A 24886-nucleotide genomic window follows, 5' to 3' on the forward strand; every position below is an offset into this window, starting at 1 on the left:
AAAATCTGAGCCATCCTAGTGGGTGGAAAATGGAATCCCACTGCAGTTTTGATTTGCAATCTCCTGGCGACTAATGATGCTGAACGTCTTTTTTTTGCTTTTTGGCTATTTATCATAGCCTTTGGAGAAATGTCTGTTCAAATCCTTTGCCCATTGTGAGAGTCATTGACTTTGCTATTTGTTGTTTGGACTCTTCTTCTTGTGGCTTGTGAGGATTGCTTTATCCTCTGAGGTTACACCACAGATCCTCTCCTGCAAGTTGATGGATCTGGTTGTGGTATAGCGGGTCTCAGCAGTAACAGCGGCCTGAGGACCACTAAAAATAAATATAAGGAGTGTCACTGCGTTAGCAGCATAGGCTGTTTTATGCCGAAGTCACATCTCAGTGGCTTAACACATTAAGCCCCATTTCTTCTTCATGCACAGTCTGTGGTCCAGGCTGCTGCAATCTTAGGGCACAACTCTGCTTTCCATGAATGTCAACAATGTTGAGGGGACTCAGGGGCTTTTTGATGCTTCAGCCATTGTCCCCATCACATGGCCCCATACAATGGGAAGGGACCTGGGAAGTGTAGTCTTCCATGTCCTGGGAAGGGGTGACCTGGTATTAGTGAGCATCAGCAGTGTCCATCGCAGTCACCAGCTCCCATTTCATGGCGGGGTCAGTGACTTCTCATGACAGCCTCATGAAGATGAAAAAGCGGGGATGCTATTAGACACTCTGATATTTCCTGGAAATCTCATTGTGGCTCAGTGGAACTACAAAACTTCACTTAAGGACACTTAAGATTCATCTGGAATATTTGCTTCTAATTCAACTAAACAGGTTTGGTACACCTTGGAATGGATTGTCTTTTCTGTCTTTTATATAGTAATTCCAGGAAAACGGTGTTTTGAGTACCTACTGTGTGCCAGTATTGTGCTGTGTGCTGCTTATACTGGATTAATCAGAGCACATCCCTGCTTCTTAGGGCTCATCCAGGTAGCACTGTACAAGAGTGGGGATAAACACATAGACTGACATCTGGGCTGTTGAGATTATTAGCAGGAGGAAAGACTTCTGGGAGCAGAAAGGGGGATCCTTGGAGCTTTCTCGGGGAGTGGGAAGAGCATCCCAGGCCATTCTCTTTATTTTTAATTGTGGTAAAATATACATAACCCTTAGTATAGATCATTTAAATCATTCACAAGTGCACAATTCAATAACATTAAATACGTTCACAATGTCCTGTAACCATCACCACTGTCTATATCTATTAAATAAGAACGCCCGTCCCCTGGCACCCTTATTCTGCTTGCTGCCTATGGACTTTCCTACTCTAGGTTCTTCCTATAAGTGGAATCTTACAGTATTTGGCCTTCTGTATCTGGCTTATCTCACTAAGCACACTATTTTCAAAGTCCTTGCTCTTTTTTTTTTTTTTTTCTTTGAGATAGAGTCTCTCTCTCTGTCACTCAGGTTGAAGTGCAGTGGCACAATCTTGGCTCACTGCAACTTCTGCCTCCCGGTGCAAGCGATTTTCCTGCCTCAGCCTCCCGAGTAGCTGGGATTATAGGCGTCCACCACCACGCCTGGCTAATTTTTGTATTTTTGGTAGAGACAAGGTTTCACCATGTTGGCCAGGCTGGTCTCGAACTCCTGGCCTCAAGTGATCCCCCTGCCTCAGCCTCCCAAAGTGCTGGGATTATACACGTGAGCCACCGCACCCGGCCTCCATTCATGTTGTAGCACATATTAAAATTTCATTCCTTTTCAAGGATGAATAATAAATACTCCATCTTATGTGTATACAAAATTTTGTTTATCTGTCTATCTGTTGATGGACCCTTGAGTTGTTTCCACCTTTTGGCTATGATGTTGCTATGGACGTGGGTGTGCAGCTGTGGGTGTCTGTTCCAGTGGCACTCATGTTTTTAGAAAAATTTTACTTTGAGTTCTGAAACAGCACATATTCATTGTGGTTCAGGTAGAAAAATACTTAAAATTAAAACAGAAAATCATCACTTTTACATTTAGTCATAATTTTTACAGTAAAAATATGTTACATTTATCTCCTTTTTTCTCTTCAAATATTTCAATAAATATATTGACTAAATAGATTTTTAGTATTTAATTTATTATTTTTATTTATTGATATATTTAAATATATTCAATAAATATATTGAAATATTTAAATAATTAAATGAGATTTATTACATAAATAAATACATAAAATATTTCAAATATTTTTAATGACCATAAACAATACATTGATGGGTATATCTCGCTTTATTTCATTACTTTTAGATCATTTTGAGATTTATTATAAATTAAATTGAGATGAACATATTTATATAAATCTTTGTTGATAAATCTGTTATTTACATAAAAATGAAACTACTACATCAAAGATATGAGCAAATCAAGGTGCTTATCACAAATGGCCAGATTACTTTGTGAGAGTTTTGCCACCGCCCTGCCAGGGTGTCGGCCCCCATGTCCTTAAAGCAGCACAGTAACGCTCTTGCTCAGAACTGTGCTTCCCATTCCGGGGCTTTGGCCTCTCTCTGCAGCCCCCACCTTTGGGGCACCCACTGTGGATGGGTGGAGACTGACCGTTGAGGAGAGTGTGCCTTGTTTAGTTATATACAAGAGTGACTCTGAAGCCTTTGTTCTGCCTCCACCTTCTCCGTGTGGTTACACACTCATCACCGCTGAGTCTCATTTCTTGCAGAAGTCTTCACTTTGGAGAGAGGTATGTATGAGCAGTTTCTGGTAAGCATTTGAGAATCACTGATTGTACTAGCCAGAGAAAGAGAACCAATAAGATGTAGTAAGGTGTGTGTACACACACACACACGCACACACACACACACACAGCTGGCCAGGCTGGAGACCCAGGGAAGAGTCGGTGCTGAAGATCCAGTCCAAAGGCAATCGGCTAACAGAGTTCCCTCTTCCTTGAGGAAGTCAGTCTTTTGTTTTTGAAATGGAGTTTCGCTCTTGTTGCCAGGCTGGAGTGCAATGGCGCGATCTTGGCCTACCGCAACCTCCGCCTCCCTGGTTCAAGTGATTCTCCTGCCTCAGCCTCCCGAGTAGCTGGGATTACAGGCGCCTACCACCACGCTCAGCTAATTTTTGTGTTTTTCATAGAGACAGGGTCTTGCCATGTTGGCCAGGCCGGTCTTGAACTTCTGACCTCAGGTGATCCACCCGCCTCGGCCTCCCAAAGTGCTGGGGATTACAGGCGTGAGCCACCGTGTCCGGCCAGTCTTTTTCGCCTAAGGCCTTTGATTGGATGAGGGTCGCCCATATCATAGAAGGTAATTTGCTTTATTCACAGTCTACTGGCTAAGTGTTATTGTCATCTGAAAGACAGTCACAGAGACATCTAGACATCTAGCTGTCAGATCAAATATGTGGGTACCGTGACCTAGCCAAGTTGGCACATAAAATTAACCATCACACTGATCCAAAAAGCTCAGGTACCACTGACTTTAACGTTCTCCTACATATAGGCAAGAATTAAAACACACACACAACAAAGGTTTATTTTTACTCTGAACCACTTGAGGGCACCATGAACGAGGGAAATGGAAAGTTGTGGCTCATCTGCTTTTCCTTTTAGAACAACCGACATTAGCACTACGGGAAACCTGAGGGGGATCCATGCAGGTCCCTAATCTTGTAGTTGAGAAAGTTACAGTGACTGTGCAAGTCTACAGGGCAAGGGAACAGAGTGAGTGAATGAGGCCAGAACGCGAACCGCGTCCTCTTGACTTTGCATTTCATGTTCTTTTTCGAGCATTCTGATAATTTCTATTAATTAATAATGGAAAGAATTTGAAATATATGTGAGTTGTTTTGGTTCCCATAAGTTACATATGGTGATGTAGCACGTAATGTTACGCAGATTGCATGAGTAAAGAATCCATATAACTTTTAAACATGAATTATGAGATGATAAACTTTCGGATTTCCAAATCTTGGTGATACTGAGTTTGTAGCGAGTTTTGGCCAACACTCTAAGGGTTTTGTTTGTTTTTTCTTTTGTAAAATGTTGCTTTCAAGTAACACAAAGGCCTGTGGTCTGTGAAGACTCAGTGTGCAAGGATTTGTTTGTTTTTCATAGAGTGTGTGTGTGTGTGTGTGTGTGTGTGTGTGTGTGTGTGTGTTGGTTGTGGGGGCAAGAACTAGGGGAAAAGGGGATGCCAAAATATGTAAGCATGTAGTTTTTGTCTGCTTTGTTGTAAAAACAAAATTGATAATGTAACTTTTGGAATCAAGTCTTTTGTATTTAGATTGGAATGATCTAATACTTCATCGTTACAAATAGACAATGTGTCTGAAAGGCTGAATTTTTGAGAGTGGATGGATTTTTCAAAATCATGATTCTTAACCCATTTGTACAGTTGTGGGTTCTGCTTCAAATGTCTTTTCTTTGCCCATGCACTTTTGCAGTCAGGTCCTGTTCTCTGGAGGAATTCTCTCGGTAATTTCTGCCCCCTTCTTTAGGTGGTTGGCCACCAGGGGGCGAGCGAAGAGCAGTAGAAGCCGTCTGACGTAGCCCCTCATCACTGCAGATAAACTGGTGACGCTTTCCTGCCACACTTAAGGGCGCCCAGAGATTTTCTGTCCATTTGTGTTTGTGTGTAAGTGTGTGGGCTGAGTGTGTATGGCAGTGGTCATTTGCTGTATTTTGACTGCATAAAATTGCCATGTTTTCCCCTTGGCCTCCTGGAAATCCTTTTAGGATGATTATAACACAGGTAACAGTTTTAATGGAAATTCTCATAATTCTCATACTCCGAAGCTTAGCTCATTTGCATATTTCAGACTTGCCAGAGCCCCTCTTCAGTGGCTTGAGACTTGGTCTTAATCTGTTTATCTGACTGCAAAACAAGTTCAGTGGTGTGGTTAGTATGTTCTTAGAGACACTGCACGCTGAATCTGTGGGAGAGAGTTTCAACCATTGTACTCTGTTATTTTTTTTTGAGATGGGGTCTCTATTGCCCAGGCTGGAGTGCTGTGGCGGGATCTCAGCTCACTGCAGTCTCTGCATCCTGGGCTCAAGCAATCCTCCCACCTCAGCCTCCTGAGTAGCTGGGATTACAGGTGCACACCACCACATCTAGCTGATTTTTTGTGTTTTTAGTAGAGATGGGGTTTCACCATGTTGCCCAGGCTGGTCTCAAATTCCTGGGCTCAAATGATCCGCCCACCTCGACCTCCCAAAGTGCTGGGATTACAGGCATGAGTCACCACACCCGGCTCAGTTTTCATCATAGTATGTATGTATGTATGTATGTATTTATTTATTTACTTTTTAAGAGACAGGTGCTAGCTGTGTTGCTTAGGCTTGAGTATGAGGTGCGATCGTAGCCTACTGGAGCCTTAGCTTCCTGAGTAGCTAGTACTACAGGTGCATGCCACCATACCAGGCTAATTATTATTATTTTTTTATTTTTAGAGAGATAGGAGCTTGCAAGGTTACCTAGACTGGTCTTGACCTCAAAAGATCCTCCCTCCTCAGCCTCCCAAAGTTCTGGGATTACAGGCTTGAGCCACTGTGCTATGCCTTAGTATTATGAAATAATCAGAACCCTTGGTAGCATGCGATTTCTTTCTTAATCTCTTGTGCCCAGCCTGCTTCTTATTTTAAAATGAGGTTCATTTGTAAGTTGCCTTGCTCACTATTTTTGAACATTTAAAACAACTTTTTAGAATAGGTAAGAAGCTGGGAAAACAGAGGCAGAAAAAAATACACAACTAATTAAGGCATTCCAAAATATATACCAGATGATTATACAGAGCAACTCTTGTTTTAGGAATTTCTCATTGGATGAACGATGAAAACAAATACAAAGTTGGCTTTGCATAATCAAGATATTGGAAAATAGTGGGTAAGGTAAATACTTATGGTGGGAATTTAGTTTTCTCATAGAGTCATGCAATTTCAAAGAGTCATTTATATGGGAAAAAAAAAAAACTTGACTGTGGAATTCTGAATATTGGCATTACTTTCAGCAAGGGCTGTGTTCTTGCCAGTGTGTGGCTTAAGTCCTGAATTTCCTCATATAATCTCTGTAAGAAAAGTTAGATGGATAATGAAGCCACTTGATCCTTTCATGCTCATTACAACATATATTCGTTAAAATGTAACACACAGGTAATTCCCCATTTCCCTAGTAGCTCTTACCACCTTTCCTGATCTGAGTGTTGAAGAGGCCAGTCTTCTTACTGGCTGCCCAGGCATTCAGCAAAACTCAGTCTTTGCAGGAATGTCTTAGAGCTGCTTTTTTAGATGGAACCTAGTCTATATCAGTTTACTAGTTCCATACAACGTGGCTAAACTAATTTTTCAGATGCTTTGAATGGAGTATAGAAGACGATTGCTTTACTAAAAAAGCAAACATGAAAACTTCAAGCCTCACAGTCAGCTCCTATCAATTTCCCTTTAATTACCTCCTGAAGTACCTGTTAATGGCTCATTAGTTATAAAAATAAATTATAGGTACTCTACCACCCTGTTTGTAGTTTCTTTAGTTTTTGATTTCGCTAACTCCAGGAAAATGGGTGTGTGGCAATAATACAGGAATGTGAATCAAATTGCTCTGTAATTTTATATATTTAATGAAGTGTACAGCAGGGCTGTGTGCACACGGGGTTAAGCTGTGGTGGAGGAAAGTGCTCTGTGAGAACACTCAGGTCCTCATACACCATGGTGGCTGCCTGTGTGTCATTTCATGACACAGTGCTCGGCAAATAGCGCTGATTGGTTTTCAGTCCGGTTTTGTGTGGTTTTAGGTTCATAATAGTTCCTTTTCATACATGGCCTTTGAAACTTGCTTGACACTGCAGTCATCTCTCATAGATAAAATAGGTCACAGTGGGTTTTAAACTCTTTTGTTTTTTGAAATAAAAGTGTTATTCAGTCCGGGTGCGGTGGCTCACGCCTGTAATCCCAGCACTTTGGGAGGCCGAGGCAGGTGGATCACGAGGTCAGGAGTTCAAGACCAGCCTGGCCAAGATCGTGAAACCCCATCTCTACTAAAAAATACAAAAATTAGCCGAGCATAGTGGCAGGTGCCTGTAATCCCAGCGACTCGGGAGGCTGAGGTAGAGAATTGCTTGAACCTGGGAGGCAGAGGTTGCAGTGAGCCAAGGATGGCACCACTGCACTCCAGCCTGGGAGACAGAGCGAGACTCTATCTCAAAAAAAAAAAAAAAAAGAAAGAAAAAAAGAAAAATGTTTTTAAAATAAACTTGCACGTGGTATCCCAATCTATAAGGATAAAAGCAGAATGACTGTTTTTGGGGGGAAGGAGAAGAATCTCAAAACCTTGGCCACACAGCTCACAAAGAGACGTTACCCTGACCCGTAGGACGCCTCAGAACTCAGTTTGAAAAACACCAAAATAGAAGATGAAATCATTTTTGTACTTACGTACTATATATTTCCACTCAATTTTTAGACCTGTTCAGCCACATATGTAGACAGAAACATTGTGTACCTTCATGGGCACTGAACTTTAGATCAGGAGTTGGCAAACTTTTTCCACAGAGGGCTAGATAGTGTATACTTTCGGCTCTGTGGCCATATGGTCTCTGTCACCACTACTCAGCTCTGCTGCGGTGGCACGAAAGCAGCCAGGGACGTTATGGAAATCGCATGAGCGTGGCTGTGTTCCAGTAAAGCTCTGTGCATGCCAAAATTTGAATTCCATATAATTTGCACATATGATGAAATATTGTTTTGATTTTTTCTGATTTTAGCAAAAAAAATAACTCTCGGCTTTTTTCTTCTTCTGAGTTTTAGTTATTATAAAGGTAATAACATGAAAGAACATTTCCAAAGGATGAGAAACCCGTCTTTAATTCCATAATCCATACTCTTTTCTTCATACGTCACTGTATCTTATAATAATTGTGATTATAGTTGACCTAGAATTCTGTACTTTTGCTTTTACTTACTTAATTTTTTATACATAAATCATAGTTTATGTAGTGTAGGTGTAAAATTCTCAGAAGAAATTATGTTTACTTTTTTTTAATGTTTACTTCTTTAATTGCATCTATACCCAGGGTTCTTCTACCCAATCTGAATTTCTGATCTTTTAAAAAACAATCTAATAACTGTTTTTCAAAAAACCAAAATTATTTTTCAATTTGATGAGTTTGTATTCGTTGGTATTCTGGAATGTAAATCTCTGGAAAACGGACACCCCGTCACAAGTAGAATGTGAGGATGGCAGCCATGTTTTTCCTCCAGCCCTTAACACTGTCTTGGAGAATTCCCATGGTGCAGTTGAATGTTTTGGTACTGAGAAATGTCTTCAGGAAAGCAACAATTGTTTTCCTAGAAAAACAAACCTGAGAGCTCATTTCTCTCTTTAGGTTGCCTGACATTTGTAGCTGAGTGAAACCATGGTGAGCATTGATTTATTTTACTATAACATTATCAGTTTTACTCACTTAGTCCTTTTATATTAAAAATATTTAAAAAAATAAAAACAGGGTATCGTTTTGCTTTACTAAATGGAGTCACCTCCTTTTCTCTTACTTTTGACAATTTGGTTGTCAAATTGTGTGAATTGTGAAAAAATAGCCCTGAGTTCAGAAAATTTTTATCTCAGGGATATCAGAAAAGTCATGTTAGTAGTAAAATAAGCCATTGATTGTGTTAAAACTCAAGGTGAGTCATTTAATTGCAATTATTTAAAAAATTCTTTCATTATTTACCTCTGGGAGAGACTGTAGATGGGACTCTATTAATGAAAATGCCTGTAGATTGGTTTAAATGATTCAGCTTCATCTCACCAAGGAGTTAGCATGTTCATTCATTTTACAAAAATGTATTGAGCACCTCACCTACTGTGTCTTGAGTATTTTGTTAGATGTATAAAGTTGACTAAAACATGGACTCTGACCCCAAGGCTAAAACGTTATTTCACATGTGCCTGGTGCTTTACAGATTACAAATAACATCACTATGTTCTCATAAGAATCTCATGAAGCAGATGTTTGTTCCATTTTATTCACGATGAAACTAAAACATAGAAAACATAATAGTCTCCCCAAGGCTGCCTGCAGCACAGCTCCTTAGATTCACAATCAGGTGACCTTTCCAAACCATGGAGATGGCTCTATAATAGTTTACAAAGGAGAGATAAGAAATGTCCACCATAGGTAAGTACAAAATAGGCAGTAATACGTACGATCACAGAAGTTTAGCTGAAGTGGTAGAGGAGTCCAGAAGAGGGGGAGATGGTTCTGGGTAGGGGATGGATAAAGGGAATAAGGACTAGGGATAGGGATGGATGGACTGTGCACTTTCAGGGCAGGGGAGGATCATTCCATCCAGAGCTGGAAAAGCTTCAGAAAAGCTTAAGCCAAGCGGGATATGGCATGGGAAGAATGGAAATAGGAACGGTCAGTGGTTCAGTTTACCTTGAAGATAGAATATACCGCATGGAGTTATTAGAGATGAGGCCAAAAAGATGGAAAAGAAACACATCTTCCAGGTCTTTGATGCCAGGCCATAAAGCTTGAATTTTTTTTGCTGGGAGTGGAGAGCCATTTGAGGCTTCTAAGCAGAAGTGTGCTAATCTGGCAGCAGTTTTGAACAAGGGAGTTGCAAACCCACAGACCTGTAAAGGCCAAGAAGATAATAGAGAAGTGATGTGTGGAGGATGCAGCAAAAAGAGAAGTTTTCTCTAGGGGACCATCCACCATTCAATGCTTTGGGAATGCGATCTGTTATTCTGCTGCAGATTTACAGTTCTCTGCATATGTGCTTTATTGATACAAATTACATCTTTATACAATATGTTCCCATTGACATAGATTTGTAACTATTATGTGGTTATCTTTTAAATCTTACAGAAAAAGGAGTTAGTAGTCAAATATACTTGAATACTGATTTTTGTATGTACTTATGTCGTGTACTTATATGTACTTATAAGCACTTATATGTACTTAACAGTGTTATTTCTTCATGCATATTGAATTATTGTCTAGTATTTTTTCATTTCAACCTGAAGCATTTTTTGTAGGGCAGGTCTACTGGTGACAAACCCTCTTGAGTTTTTGTTTATCTTGGAATGCCTTAATTTCTTCTTCATTTTTGAAGGATAGTTTGCTGAAGATAGAATTCTTAATTGACAGTTTGTTTTCTTTCAGCACTTTGCATGTCATCCTGTTGCCTTCTGGCCTCCATGATTTCTCATGAGAAATTAACTGTTAATCTTACTGTGTATACCTTGTGACAAGGCTGTTTCCTCCTGCTGCTTCCAGGATTCTCTTTTTATATTTTGACAGTTAGATTATAATGTATCTTGTTGGGGACTTGTGTGAATTTATCACGCTTGGAGTTTGTTGAGTTTGTTGAATGTGTAAATTCATGCTTGGCCATTATTGCTTCAAATATTGTTTTGCCCCTTTTTCTCTCTCCTCCCTTTTTGAAACTCCTTTATGCACATGTTGGTGTGCTTGGTGGTGTCCCACAGGTCTCTTTGGTTCTGTTCATTTTTCTTCATGTTTTAGTTTTTGTTCTTCAGATTGGGTAATCTCAATTGACCTGTCTTCAAGTTTGCTGATTCTTTCTTCTGTCTTTTCAAATCTCCTATTATACAGTGAAGTTTGCTTATTGTACTTTTCAACTCCAGAATTTCTTTATGGTTTCTTTTTGTAATTTCTTTTTTTTTTTTTTTTGAGACGGAGTCTTGCTCTGTTGCCCAGGCTGGACTGCAGTGGCCGGATCTCAGCTCACTGCAAGCTCCGCCTCCCGGGTTTACGCCATTCTCCTGCCTCAGCCTCCCGAGTAGCTGGGACTACAGGCGCCCGCCACCTCGCCCGGCTAGATTTTTGTATTTTTTAGTAGAGACGGGGTTTCACCGTGTTAGCCAGGATGGTCTCGATCTCCTGACCTTGTGATCCGCCCGTCTCGGCCTCCCAAAGTGCTGGGATTACAGGCTTGAGCCACCGCGCCCGGCCTCTTTTTGTAATTTCTTCCTGTTTATTGATATTCTCTATTTTGTGAGACATCATTCTCATGATTTTCTTTAGTTGCTTGTATATTTTTTTCTTAAAGCATTTCAACGTATTTAAAATAGTCAATTTAAAATCTTTGCCTAGTAAGTTCAGTAGCTTCCTCAGAGACAGTTTCTGTTCATATCTTTTCTTTTTTTCCAGTGTATGGGTCATACTTTCTTGCATGCCTTGTAATTTTTTTTTGAAACTGGGTTTTGAATATTGTAATGTGACAGCTCGGGTAGTCAGATTCTTTCTGATTCTCAGGACTTGTTGCACCTGCTTGTTGTGGTTGCTATTTCTTTGTTTAGTGACTTTTAGAAACTAATTTTGTTAAGTTCTGCATTCTTTGTCATGTATGTCCACGGAAGCATATGTTTGATTAGCTTAGCAATTTGACAAAGATTCCCTCAAACATCTGGAACAAAAAAAGAAAAAAAAAAATCAGAGAGCCAGTGTGCTGTGTGTATTAGGTTATGCCTTCAACACTCAGTCATACAATTCCCAACTCTGCCTCAGCCTTCACTTCCTACTTGTGCAGAGCCTGAAAGTCAGGCAGAAGTGAGAGCTTAGGGCCATCTCAGGTCTATTCTGAGCATGTGCCCTACCTTTAGCATGTGCATGGGCTTTTAGAATCCCAGGAATACATGGGAACTTTTCAAAGTCCTTATTTGGAAAAGTATGTCACTCCCTAAGCTTTCCTTTTAGGTTTCTTTGCTATCTGTTGTTTGCCCCAATTTGTATTTCTTTGCCCCAGGTGTTAGCAACTAAGTCAGGTGCTTTTAATGAATGACAAATGTTTGCTGGGAGTCACTTCACCACCCAGGGAAAGTTCTGAATTTGCAAAAATAATTCAGAACTTATAGCCCTTTATATCAGTCCTTCAGAGACACCAGACAGGTTAAAAGAAACACAATTATTTGAAAGCAAGGTCTTCTCTCCTTCCAGCACTAGGAACTGTCACCAGGAAAGTGGGTTGCTGTCTTCAAGACCACAATTGAACTGGATAGGAGGAGCATGGGGCCAGCGTAAGTTAAAATGCCATAAATCTCTCCTACTGAAATTCAGCTGCCTTTTTCTTTTGTGTTCAGCTGGCCGCTGTAAACCTTTGACCGGTTCCAGAGTTCAGATTAAGTTGATTTTGATAGTTTTTGTCCATTTATTAGCTGTTTCTATGGAGGAACAGGCCCGTGGAATTCCCTACTCCACGATTTTCGCTGATGTCACTGTGTGCACGTGTGCCTTACAAATAGTGTGTATATAAAAGAAAACATATGTGTGAGCTAAGTGCAGAATGCTACCTTATTACCTTTGGTATAAAGAGAATTGGAGAGGAGAGAGATTGAAGGAGAAGAAAGGAGTAGGAAATGGAGGAATATTGACTGGCCCAGCTTCAGGCACCAAAACATAATACAGTCTTCCTAGAAAGTTATGCAATTCAGGTATCTGTTTTATTAGGGGACAGTGTGTGGTTGCCTGTAACAGAAAATTGATTGATACTGGCCCACACAAATAAGAATTTATTTGACTCGCATAACAGGAAACCTGGGGATGAACAGGTAAGAGCCAGAGTAGTGGCCTAATGATGCTGTTAAGAACTCAGGTCTTATTGATCATTCTCTTTCACTGTCATTAGAATATTGGCTTCTGTATTCTCCGTCATTGCCTCTTGATCTCAAGATGGTTGCTGTAGCTCCAGATAGCATCTCTGCATTCAAGGCACATAATATACAAAAGTCTTTTCCTGGCAACTTTTTTAAAAAGTTGGAACAGAAAGCCCCCGTCAGAAGACTTCTTATATTTCATTAGCCATCAATAAGTCACATGCTCACTCATATCCATCAGTGGCCTTCTCTTCTAAAAGAAGAGATTACCGTGACAAGTCTGTGATTCTTCTGTCAGGGCTGGGGAAGGGCCTGCGAGAGATTAAAGGAGCAGGGTTCTGTAAGCCAGGAAGAAAGAATACCTGTTAGGTGGGCAGTGGACGATGGCTAGATAGAAGCTAAGAGGGATGGCCAATAAGGGTGTGAGGTGGCTGCTTGGAAGGGTACCAGGTACCTGCTTTGTCCTAACCATGTCAAAATTGGAGCAAGCTGTCATCTTTATTAGAGAACTGAGGAGTTAGAAGTGAAGATTAGAAATACAAAACATACAGACAGTCATGTAATAGGGTTAAAACCAGAAGTGTCAACTCTGAGCCAAAGTAAGCTAAAGCCTGTGGTGTGTCAGATGCTGGAACAGGAGCCCGAAGTCCATGTTGGGGCCCAGGTGGAGGGAATAGAATTCTGCTGAGTGCCTGGTTTCTGGCTGTGGCTCCTGCCTCATGGGAGTTTAGGTTACATTTAGAGCTGGCAAGCAGTTTACAGCAGGTGTGGCAATCTCCAGGCCCTTAGATAGCTAGTTAACTCTGGGCATGAACACAGTCTTGCAGGGGCTAGCAGATTCCAAGCATCAAACTAGAGACGGGAGAGGGACAATTTAGGGCCAAGCAGGGAAATTGGCAAGAGTCCCAGGCCCAGGAGGAGCCCGATTTCCTGGGCAGTTACCAAAATCGGAGCTTGGGAACAAGGCTTAAGAGGTGAAACCCTGTTATTTAGGTTTGGAGGCAGTCTGGAATTGGGGAATTAGGAGCTCTTTGACTAAAATTGAGACTTTAGGGTGGAACTATCAGCCACTGCTACTTGGTGCAAGACCCCAGAGTGGGCTGAAGTCAAAGGCCTCCTGCCTCAGTATGGGCTTGATCCTGAGGATTGGAAATTAGCCTGAACCTACTCCATATGGATCAGGGGTTTCCTGTTGGGGCAGGAGAAGAAAGGATGTAGCTTCATAGGAGATACATACAAGAGCTCTTTCGGAGATAGCATTTATAGGGCTTGGAAAGAAGACAATGCTGAAGGGTGAGCCTAGCTGGCTGGCTTTATCTAAAATATGGAATACAGAAAGAGTAAGAATTGTTGATGCTACAACGCCTTGGGTCTGAGCCTGTGAGTACGTAGGGCATCTAGGAGGAGATGTTAGTGATTGATTATATGCAACTAGGACGTGGGAGATCTCTACAGCCAGAAATAAAGACTGGAGCCATCCACGTCGGGATCAGGATGGAGTGAGATTGCGAAGGAGAGGGCGTTGGGAGTTCGGCACATTGTTTCTGTGTATGCGCCACGAAGGAGAAGCCGCTCCAAGGGTGATATTTATTTCCATTTTATTTTATTGCTTTTTCCCAGATTCCTCAGATTTCTGGTTGATTCTTCTTTCCTAGTGTTTTTCATCTATAACCAGTTTCTCCAAAATAGCTCCTTCCTTCCTTCCTTCCCTCCCTCCCTCCCTCCCTCCCTCCCTCCTTCCTTCCTTCCTTCCTTCCTTCCTTCCTTCCTTCCTTCCTTCCTTCCTTCTTTCCTCTCTCTCTCTCTCTTTCTCTCTCTCTCTCTTTCTTTTTTGACGGAGTTTCACTGTTGTTGCCCAGGCTGGAGTGCAGTGGCATGATCTTGGCTCACTGCAACCTCCAGCTCCTGGGTTCAAGCAATCTTCCTGCCTCAGCCTCACAAGTAGCTGGGATTACAGGCTTCCACCACCACGCCCAGCTAATTTTTTGTATTTTTATATTTTTAGTAGAGACGAGGTTTCACCATGTTGGCCAGGCTGGTCTTGAACTCCTGTCCTCAGGTGATCCGCCCACCTTGGCCTCCGAAAGTGTTGGGATTACAGGCGTGAGCCACCACACCCAGCCTGTGTTTTCTTAAATGCTTAAAAAGCTTATTTAGATTCTTCAAGGAGAAAAAAAATTTTTTTTGGAGAATGCCATCTTTTCCATCCTTAAGACAAGGATGTGTGCTTATTATTCTTTATGATGATCATTTATAGTAATTGATACTTATGAGATTTCTTTTTTAAAAAAGTCAAAAGGGCCAGGTGTGGTGGCTCACACTTGTAGTCCCAGCACTTTGGGAGGCCGAGGCAGGTGGATCACTTGAGGTCAGGAGTTTAAGACCAACCTGTCCAACATGGTGAAACCCCATCTCTACTAAAAATACAAAAATTAGCCAGCTTGGTGGCTGTAATCCCAGCTACTTGGGAGGCTGAGGCAGGAGAATTGCTTGAACCCGGGAGGCGGAGGTTGTAGTGAGCCGATATCGCACCACTGCACTCCAGCCTGGGTGACAGAGTGAGACTCCATCTCAAAAAAAAAGAAGAAGAACATGTTGCCACCTTCTCCTCCATTCTTTCATCATGTGGCAAATGGGAGAAAGGTTGAGACAAAGGATGACGCTGTCTTATCATACTCACATCAAGGTTAATTCTAGGTTGAACGATCTGACCACACCCTGCACCTTGGAAGCAGCATTCTCTTCAGCCATGGAAGGTTCTTTTTTTCTGTATTTAGTTAGAGGTGGAACTTTTAAGATTTATGTTAATAAGGAAGAGGAAATTAATTGAAAACTATTTAATAAAATGAATGGTTTTGTAAGTTGGTATAAGGGTGCGTCAGCATAAGTAGTAGAGAGTAGAAAGCTGTAAGTTCCTGATGGTCAAAATGGTCAAGTTGTTATTCAGACTTGTGATTTTAGGGTATGGCTGTCAACTACTTTTTCAAACATATATGACACATGTAAAGTACTTCCCAGAACTGAGGTCGAAGCTGCAGATAAGGTGAGCAAGTCATTTACTGATGAACCCGGGACACTTTGGAGAGGGAAAGGCAGTTAGGAAGGATTGCACACAGGACATTTCTGGGCAGAGTGGGACTTACGGTCACCCTAGTTCTAGACCTCAGCACTGGTTCCCAGATCCCATATTTCAAGGTGAAACGAAATCACAGTGAGGCATTTCCTTCTTGTTCTGCATCTAAGTTGAAGGACTGTTCTCTTCTATAAAATACAGGTGGCTCAAGGTCCTGGAAATGCCGGAAGGAGATTGTCTTCATTGTCAGGCCTTCCCCTTGCATTTCAAGTCAGGTGACGGCGTTTGGAAACTGCACTGAGCGGATTCAGGGCCCGGCCCCGTCGGTCCTTAATGACTTCAATGTGGGCTTTTAATCTCCTGCCCAAGTGTTATCTTACTTGCCCAGACAAGTCGTTCGCCACTACAGGAGAGTGTGGGAAAATTAACACTGCCAGAGCAACCAGGGAAGGGAAGAAATGTCTGAAGGTAGAAATGAATTGCATTAGGATTTATTTTAATGCAGCCTGGAAACACACAACTTTAAATCTCTGGGCGGCTTAAGGAGATCCCACACCTTTCCTTGGAGGGAAAAAGAAAAAGAGGATTGAAAAATATACAGAGTACAGCTATCTTTAATGTTTGAGTTAGCTATTAGGAAACTCGGAATAGTGAATGTAATAAAATGTTGACAGCAGTTTCACTTAACATGCGGTAACTCTGGACTAGAACGACGTCTTTGGCACCAAAGGAAATCAAGAGAATAAAAGCAGCAGTCGTCAGGATTTGAAGTAAGCCACAGATTATTACCATCTGTACATTTTACAGACCTCTTGCAAAAACCAGAAACCCAGGACCCAGACTGGAGTGTAAGTATATTGAACTCTGGGGTGTGTTGTTAGATGGAGGAAACTCAGAAATTGGTCTGAATTTTTAAATACAATACTTCATAAAACCTGACTATTCTGTTCTGGCGATGTTAGAATTTGTCTATAATCTGAAACATCAGATTTATTTGGAGGGATTACTTGTATGTCTCATGTGGGATATCCCATTGTTTCAAACCTTTACTATACCAAGCCTTCATACTTCTGTGATTTCTCTGTAAATGTAGAATTCTCTGTAAATTGCTCTCTGATTCCAGATTGTTTTTTTGTGGTGGGTTTTGTGTTCTTTCCTGAAATTTGTGGAAAGGTCATCACGAAACACATATAAGTGTCTTGAATAATGAATTGGTTCATCACTGCCATGGATCACTTAGCTTGGACTTTTCTATTATTCTTGAGAAGGTATTTTTGATGAACCTGCATTAAATATCAGTAGAAGTTTTCGCCCAGTGTTTATTTGACATTGTAACTTGGGCCAATGGTTAGATTCCCTACAGCTGAGACTCATAGATAGAGACTAAACATAAAACATGCAAGTTTCACATCATGTCTTTGTGTGTGTCTGTGTGTTTTAATCAGGGCTTATATTTGTTCAGAGATATTAGACCTGAACTCCTAAACTCTAGCCTTTGAAAAACTAGATTCATGGTAGGGGGGAGGGGGGATGGTGAGTTTATTATTTTTTATAAAAAGTAAAAGTGTTTTAAAATAACAAGTGATGAATAAGAGAGGCCCATTTATCTAAAATGTTTACATAAAAATAGAGTCACATCCTATGTAAATGGGACTGTTAGGTAAATTATTTGACATCTCGTGGAGAAATAGAAACTTTCTCATAAATGGTTTTGATATAGAGCACTGAAAATAAAATTTAATGGAATCATTTCAACTTAAAAATGACAATTAATGACAGATTGGAGAAGTCAGCCAATTATCACTTAGTGCTTTTCTATCCAACACATATGGAAGATTGCTTATAAACAGGGAATGTTTTTTTAACATGCATATGAATTTAGTATAATATTTGTCAATTCTTAGCTAGTTTGGCAACATTAAAATCTTAGATCTTTGATACTTAGACTAGTCTCTTGAATATGAAACGTTCCATAGATAGATTTGTTCATTCTCTGCAACCCCTGAATCTTAATGTTTAAACAAGAAACTCTTCACCCCGATACTTTTCTTTGGTAACCTAAGATTCACAGAATGATGTAACACAGAGTATTTGGCCAAATTAAAATCAGGGAAGGTGCAAATAACAGAATTAATTCCCACACCTGTCGAATATGAGGTTAGCAAGTAAGTTAAATCACATGCATTACGTTGAGTGCTTAATTCTGAAAGCTACTCATCCAAGTGTTCACTTTGAAATTTAATTGTGCGTATTTGTGTCTCTTCTCCTGAAGGGTGCTCTTCTATTAGGGCATCCCATGCCGTTTTTTTAAACTAATGGTGCAGATTCTTTTAGTTCATAGGCTCGTCTTGGGGCAGTAATGTTGGCATGTGTGAAAGGGGCCGTGGGCCTTTCTGGACACTTGGGTCCTGTTTGATAAATTATTGCTTCAGTACACTAAATGGACCCCAGTGTCCTAGAAACATTCACATCATTTCCACATGTTCACTTATTTTTCCTGGAAAGTGTAACTTACGACAAGGGTAGCTTGGAAATCCAAGCTTGTTATGGAAGAAAAATGAATGGTCGTCTATTTGGCATACGTTTTGAAAATATCCTCAGTGTGGGAAAATCTTTTGTGAAGTTTATTATGAACATGTTTATAGTATACTTTTAAAAATGTATATTTAAGCATCTTAAGACTTAAGAAAAGAAAGTGCTTAGTAGGCATAGTTGATTTATTCTATTGCAACAACACACGTGAGCAAGCAAGAAGATTTGATGCAGCGGAAGGTATGGTTGGAATGATGTGTTGAGGAATGTTAATGATTTGTCTGGAAGCGTGCAAATGTGGGGCAAGTGCAGGCCCTTCACTTCCATCCTGGCTTCCTTTTGAAGTGACATGTGGCATTTTGGCTGCCTTGTGATGCTACTTTGATAGGAATCTTCTGCCTGTGGTGCACATTCGGAGGATGCTCTGGGCGCAGCTGCTCTGGTTTGGGTCAGGAGTAGGGCAGGCTTTGCTGAAGCTGGCAGCTGCCCTGGCCAGCCTCCTCTGGGTTTGCTTGCAGCCTAGGTCTCACTCTGGCCTGGTGGTAGCATCTTGCTGCAGGGATGGACCCCTCAGAAACATCCTAAGTGCGTACCCTGGGGTCTCAAACAGGCTGGTCACAGGATTCTAGGACACTAGGGCCCATTTAGTGTATCGAAGCAATAATTTATCAAATAAGACTCAAGTGTCCAGAAAGGCCCATGGCCCCTTTCACACATGCCGACATTACTCCCCCAAGATTAGCCTATGAACTAAAAGAATCTTCACCATTAATTAAAGAAATGGTGTGGGCTACGCTAACAGAAGAGCACCTTTGGGAGAAGAGATGCAAATACGCACAATTAATTGCAAAGTGAACACTTGGATGAGTAGTTTTCAGCATTAAACGCTTAAAGTAAGGTGTGTGATTCAACTTCCTTGCTAACCTTGTATTCGACAGGTGTAGGAATTAATTCTGTTATTTCCACCTTCCCTCATCAGTCTCCATCCAAACTGAAGGGCATTTCAGGGATCTGCCTCCAAAGCCTTGTCTAAAAGCTGTCCCTGCTCTCAGCCACCTGCCCCTGGCTGACTGCAGCTTATGGTAGGGTGGTTCATGTGAACATCACTTTGCAGTTAGCTGTCTTGGACCCCGGGGGATGACAGCTCCCTCGCCCAAGAATAATGGGGTGTTTTGTTGTTATGGAAGAAGGGAAGGGAGATGTGAAAGTGCTAGTTGATAAAAATCGGGTTTTTTTTTTCAGTAGTGTCTGTTTAATAGTGCATATATATTAATGTATATAGCTTTATTTTTTTTTGACACTTACCCTATGGGATCAAAACAGTCAGCTACCAAGTCTTATTGAGAATTTACTTTGGAAAGTCTTGGAGATTTGGTCTGTGGCATCTGACGGAGGAGAGAGGACTTGTGAAGCAGCAGGGAGGGAGATGAGTGGATAATTAGAGCTAAATCGTGTGGTAGAGGCTGGGAGGGGGTCTGGAGGGGTTTGGAGGACAGGAAGATCAAATGAGCCTTCCTCTCCCTTCTCTAGGCTAATCCTTCTGCCTGGTAGGATTGGTTGCCCCGTAGGACTGGTTATCCCACAGGACTGGTTATCCCACAGGACCGGTCATCCCGCAGAACCGGTTATCCTGCAGGACTGATTATCCTGCAGGTCTGGTTAACCCACAGGACTGGTTGCCTCGTAGGACTGGTCGTCCCATAGGACTGGTCATTCCGCAGGACTGGTTATCTCACAGGACTGGTTGCCTCGTAGGACTGGTCATCCCACAGGACTGGTCATTCCGCAGGACTGGTTATCCCACGGGACTGGTTATCCTGCAGGACTGGTTATCCCACAGGACTGGTTATCCCACAGGACTGGTTAACCCACAGGACTGGTTGCCTCGTAGGACTGGTCATCCCTCAGGACTGGTCATCCCGCAGGACTGGTCATCCCGCAGGACTGGTTGTCTCGTAGGACTGGTCATCCCACAGGACTGGTCATCCCGCAGGACTGGTTATCCCATTGAAGGCGGTGCCACCGCTGCCTGGATTCCCAGCCTCCCACATGCGGACATGTGCAGGTCATCTCCGAATTTGAAGTTCTGCCCGATTCAGCTTCTTAGTCTACTTGTTTTACCTCTTCACCACGTAACTTAAAAGATGTTCTGCTTCCATTCCTTTTATCTTCTTACCCCTTACCTCTGGTGTCCTTCCCACCTCCTGAATCCTGGGCAGCTGGGGAATGGAGGAAGCTTCCCCCAGCCCTGCCTCCTCCTTCGGCTCGGCCCCAGTGCTGCTGGTGTCCTTGTCTGCTCTGCAGTCCCCTGCCTTGGTTTCTGGAAAGCTGCTCTGTCCTTGTTTGCATCGACGCTGTTGGTGGCACAGCTCCTTCCCATGCCTCTGAGGGAGAATCCTGATATCCCCAGGATTCAGTCCTGCCCATCCTCCTGCTCTCTCCCTGGGATAATGGTAATTCATCCACTTTTGTCTCCCTACAGGAGTCAGTCATTCACTTCTCAAACATTTGTCGAGGACCTTTTATACCCCAGGAACTGATCCAGGCATTGGAGTAGAAGGATGAGGCCAAAAACTGGGTCCCTGCCTCCTGGAGTCCGCAACAAGGAAGGGGGCAGTAAACAGGCCTCCCCAGCACAGCCGGAAGGACAGCCCCTGGGGAAGTGCAGGCTCCCTGGGGGATCTCAGGGGGGCGCCGTGCCTGACCTCAGTGCACAGCCCTATCCCTAAGCCCTCACTTCCCCTCAGCCCCCGGATGACCTGTCCACACTTCAGACAAAGCAGGTCCACAGGGAGACCCACAATCTGTTCCTCTAAGCTAAGTGCCCTGCTGCTGGCCCGTTCCTGACACTGTGACCCGCGTCTCCCACCTTATGCTGGCTGCAAGCCTGGGAGTCCCACTACAGCTCTAGTTTCCTTCAGATCCTTACCGCTTCAGCCACCCACCCGGCAGCTCTTCTGCTGTCGTTGCACTCAGCTCTGCTTCCAACTTTCCATTCCTGTTGCCTCTGCCTGCGGCCAGAGCCTCCCTGCCTCATTCCCACGCTGTTTCATATTTATAGATGGGGTATTTACTTCCTCAGAGATTTTAAAAAATTACCCAAGTGGTTCATGTTCATGTCGGAAAATAATTAGAAAATATAGAGAAAGAGAAAGAAGGAAGGAAGGAAGGGAGGGATGGGAAAACCACACATTTCACCATTCAGATAATGTCCCTATTGATGCTTTGGTAGTTATCCCTCTAGACTTTTTCCCATGTATCTATTGAAATATCCTCATCTATACAAATGTGAAAAATGTCTTACAGATAATGATGATGTTATCTGTATTGTTTTGTAGTCGACTTTATACTTAGCTTCTATGATTGCTTTTCCATATCTAGAAATATGATAGTTTTTTTCATGGCTGCATAATTTTTGGAAGCAATTTGCCCCTTAATCTCTATGTCATTTCAGTGTATTGTACACACCGCCCCTAAGTCATCCTCACACTTGATTGTTCTTGCTGCTCTTCTGCGGAAAAGCATAGGCAGCTCCTCTGTCCCTCCACCACCCCGCCCCACATTCTTCTATGGGAGTGGTTTTGTGCCTGTCTCAGTCTTCAGGATGCTTTCTCTCCTCTGAATAAGATCTGTTATTTGGTCCAAGCTTGGTAGCTGTGATAGCCTACACCTTGGGATTAGGAGGGGCAGTTCCTGGGATCCCAGGGTGCATTATTCATTGCCGCACTCCTGCTGTGGCCCATTCTCTCTCTCCCTCTCCCCAGTGTTTCAGGGTGTCACGTGCTGCCAGGTCTTGGGACTGAAGAGGTGGCCAAAGTGCCTCTGAACTCCAGCTCCTCCTGCGGTAGGGTGGATACAGCCATGTAAACAGACAAATGCAATAGGGCGAGGTCAAGAAAGGGTGTCCATCCGGGTGACATTGGAACTGGTCTTGCCCTGTGACAGGCACTTACGGAGCTCAGCTGGCAGTGATCGAAGAGGATGACAGCGGGCATTTCAGGGGTGGCGGGGGGACTGGGGGCGGTGGGCAGCCTGGGGGTGTTGGTGTGGCTTGGCATGACAGAGGCAGTGGGGCCAGGGCATGAACAGGCTTACAGAACCATCTGCACTCACCCACTGGACAGTTTTGGTGAGACAAAGTAAATGGTGACGCACAGAAGGCCAGCATGGCCCTTGCATGCAGGGAACTCGTCACTGAAACCACGATAAATTTCTGTATTTTTATGATTTTGATACCACAAGTCAAATCCTGAAACCCACACGTCAGTGGGGTGAAATGATCTTACTGAACTGAATGGATCTTTTTTTTCTATTATACCAAAGACTGGAAAGACTTTTGATACCTAGGACTTTATTTTCCTTGTGACAATATTCTTTATATTAGGATTTGTTCATGTCAGTTATGTTTACTGACAGATTAGATTAGATGAGATATTTACTGACGGAATTTACTGGCAGATTGGAATGTGTGCGTGTGTATGTATTTGTCAATATATTAAAACTAGTCAAAAAGTCTCTTTGCTATTTAAAGATAATATATAATTCTGCAGTTAAATATCTGTATCCCTTTAAAATCATATTCTTTTTTTTTACTGATGTCTACCTATTTAGGATGTAGTTCACTGTGAATTTTTAAATCAAAGAAAATAACTTGTTCCAGTTTTTGAAAAGGGAGACGAGGAATTATTTCAGCTTCACAAATAGAACACGGTGCTTTACGCTGTGAGGGACTTTCTCACTGGGGCCAGCCTCATCATTACACAGAAAAGGAAGCAGGGGCCCTCAAAGGTGAAGCAATTTGCTTAAAATGACATAGCTAATTAGTGACCCAGCCAAAACCCAAATCCAGGACTTCTGGCTTTCAGTGCTGTGACCTTCCCACTATTCCATGCTGCCAGCTGGCTCAAAACAAAACAAAACAAACAAAAAAAAAAAGAAGAAGAAGAAAAAATTGGAGAATTGAGTTGACGCGTTGCTTGAATTCCCCTGCCTCTTTATAGAGTGTGAAAAATCCTGATGTGCTTTAAAAGAAACATTTAAAAGTGTATCAGGACTTGTAAAGAAAATCAGGAATATTTGTGATATGCTAATTAGAAAGTAGCTCATTATGCGAGAAACAGGAAACGTGGCAGAGGGAGGTGCTATTCAGAGTAACTTAAGGAAACTTCAAAGGTAAGACAAAAGGGCGTTCTTTTTATTTATTTGATAACGTGTGGCTGTCATCAGATTTCTGATAGGGCCTGACACCTTTATGAAAAACCCCATAGACACTGGAGGACTCTCTCAGACACACGGAAGGAAAAGCAAACGATTCCATTTCCATCCGAGTCTCCGTAGGTGGAAGACAGGGCCTTTCCCACAGCGCTCGCCTGCCAAGCATCTTCCTGTAGAAACTTGTCAGTGCCACCATTAGTTGTTTGCAAAGGGATTATGCTTTGGCGGCCATGCTAATCACTCCAAGGTGACCCTTTATTTAGAGAAACAAATCCTTTTCAGTTGTTGTCACAGTACACTAATCCAACCATGCAAGTAGTTGTTGGGGAAAAAGTTATCAAAATGCATTTTCTCCCCACTACTTCTTTCTCTCCAGATCTCTCCTAACTAAAAGTGCTGTTTCTTCCAAAGAAGTTCAAATTGACAGGGAGAAAAACACCAGAACCTGGTCAGATTTCAAATTCAGGAGCAGACAGGACCCCTTAGATCTCGGAAGGAGCTGCCCCCACCACGGAGCTTCAACCAAACCCCCAGGTGGGAGTGGACTGTCCCGTTACCTTGGGGGGTCCTCACCCTGCTGCAGTGGGACAGATGCGGCTCTGTCTGCCCCTGTCTGTGTTTGACCATTGCTGGTGTGTTTGCCGCCATGGTGACGTTTGTTCTGCTGTAGTGTTCGTGGGTACCCAAGAAGAGGCAGAGCCGGAGTGCTTTCAGCCTCTCTTAGCCTGTGATAGCCTCTAGGGGAGAGATAAGGGCCCCTTAAAATACCAGTTCTGACATGAGAAGTGACTTTCAGGCAGGGTTTAGTAGAGCGTGGGGATTTTGGAGTTGGAACCCACTGGCTTGGGATCGCAGTTTTGCATCTTAGCTGTGTGACCATGAACAAGTCCCTTGGTCCCTGGGTGCCACAGCTTCTTTCTCTGTGAAATGGGTTGTGGTGATTACTGATAGGGATGTTTGGAGGACACAATTTGACAACATATGTAAAGTGCCTCGCAGAATGCAGGGCTCATTGTGGGTCCTCAAAAATAGTAGCAGTTATCCTTTTTCCTATATTTATGATTATCTAAACACTAATATACCAACAACCAAATATTAATTTATGGCTCAGTGGATGACTGCAAAGTGCAAAGCCCCATGTAACCACCATCCTGGTAAAAACTAGAACGTTATAGGATCACGGGAGCCTCATGCCTCCCCTTCCACATTATTTCCCCTTCCCTTCTTACCAAATTTAGCCATTTTCCTAAACTTCCAACACTCAACAGATACTTCGTGAGGCTTTCCTAGGTTCCAGGCACTAGACCACAGAGTTCTTGTCCCCAGGGAGCTTACGTTTCAGAGGCAGGAGCCAGACAACAAAATCATATGAGAATGAGGTGATTTCAGATAATGTTACGTGGTTTGTTTTTGTTTTTTTTTTTTTTTGAGACAGAGTCTCGCTCTGTCATC

The sequence above is a fragment of the Theropithecus gelada genome, chromosome 5 (genome assembly GCF_003255815.1).
Source record: "Theropithecus gelada isolate Dixy chromosome 5, Tgel_1.0, whole genome shotgun sequence".
Taxonomy (NCBI): Eukaryota; Metazoa; Chordata; class Mammalia; order Primates; family Cercopithecidae; genus Theropithecus; species Theropithecus gelada.